Source organism: Echinops telfairi, unplaced genomic scaffold (genome assembly GCF_000313985.2).
Source record: "Echinops telfairi isolate 266 unplaced genomic scaffold, ASM31398v2 ScPeMD7_20;HRSCAF=75, whole genome shotgun sequence".
Classification (NCBI taxonomy): domain Eukaryota; kingdom Metazoa; phylum Chordata; class Mammalia; order Afrosoricida; family Tenrecidae; genus Echinops; species Echinops telfairi.
This window is the reverse complement of record NW_022103917.1, coordinates 9586255-9587824: the sequence shown is the minus strand read 5'-3', so window position 1 is coordinate 9587824 and position 1570 is coordinate 9586255. Positions and strand designations below refer to the sequence as shown.

The 1570-nt window shown below is 41.2% G+C and overlaps 1 pseudogene; it reads left to right on the top strand.

The window, feature by feature from the left end:
• Nucleotides 1-1570, top strand: part of LOC105979958 — a 9721-nt pseudogene that overhangs the window by 487 nt on the left and 7664 nt on the right.

The following is a 1570-nucleotide window of genomic DNA, read 5'->3' as shown; positions in this document are numbered from 1 at the left end:
AAAATGCTATCATTTCAGCTGTCATACAGTGCATGCCACAGTGTTAGCTGTAGGTGTAAAAGAACAGTCTTCGCTTTCTACCACATTCCATTTAGAAGTCTAGTATATACAATAGCAAAATATACCTCTTGCAGAGTCTAAATCAGATGAGATAAATCATAATTTTTAAAATAGGTGCCTGATGAAGGAAGAAATCTGTATTGAGTTGCAACTCTGAAGCCAACTCAGTAAAGCCCTGGGATTAACTTGGAACTCTTGACAGTTGCAATATACACCAAAGTGTTAATGTCATGATTGCTTATGTGAGCAGTCCTCTGGGTGGGTAGTCATTCTAACTTACACTCCCCACATGCGCATTCTGCATTCACTAGGAAACAAGCATAGTTAACGTGGGTAGAACTCTCAGTTATCATCAGTGATAAATAGTGATCATTATATTGCTACTCAAGGTTATTGACTGCATGAATGATAATACTATGAACAAATTCGATCGCTGGTCTTACCTAAAACAAATACCCGGATGTGGAAAAGTAAGCCTCTCCCAGTGAGGTGTCCAGAACTACTGGAAAGTTGCCACTACAGTCTCTCCAGATTTTTCTGATTAGTCTCCAGTGGAACAGACACAAGGGCTCCTATTGCCCTTATTCTGAGTAATAAATGAAAAATAACCTTGGACTTCTCACCTGCAGATTCATTAGCCACGTCTACAGCTTCCTGGAGAGAGATCCAGAGAGCTGGTGCTGGGATCACCCAATACGTTTGGAAAGAGCCAGTTCTGTAATCAATGTTACTGAAGTAGAGCTCTCCCCAGCCCTGTCATGTCCCAGGATAACTCAGAACCGGAAGAGCCTGTGCTCACTCAACTGAAATCAGTCATCAGGGCCCAGAAAAGCACAGTCAAATACATGTTTCCCTTCTCGGTTTCCACCCCTCAAGGTTGTCCAGTAGTATTTTATCGTGTATTATTGGTTCCATTTCATGTCAAGTCAAATCTTTTGGGACGTAAGTATCAATGAAAGTGGAAAAGTCAGACCAACAATATATTGGGCCTTGCTGGTTGCTCTTAACAATCTATGCCTGCCTTCCTCCCGTGGCACCTTGTCTAACTAAAAGCAGTCTAAGTGGTAAGGTGTGTGTTTGACAAGCATGTTTTCAGAAAGCTATCCTGATCAGACACACAAAGGATTTGCTACCTGCCAGTAACAGTCACTGAAGATAGGGAGGTCCAGGTGAGATCCCAAAGACAGTGTCCGTTTAGAAGAACTCAGTGGACAAGTCAGCACCCTCAGCTTTTGATGCCTGTAGACCACTGCTCTTTTGTCTCTTCAAGTGCATGGATCCAAAATTATTGAATACTTGTACTTGACTCCCCAAAGACTTGAGCATGTGTAACATCTGTGGGTAACTGTAGATAAAAAAGGATGGGAATAAAAAAAGATTAGTCATTTTTGGAATTTTCTCTTAAAGTCATGTCAACACAGGCAGAAAGGTTAAAATACAAAAAGGCTGCTGAAAATGGCTGAATTGATTTAATGAGAAGGCAAAATCAGTCAAGGCATAGATTACTCAG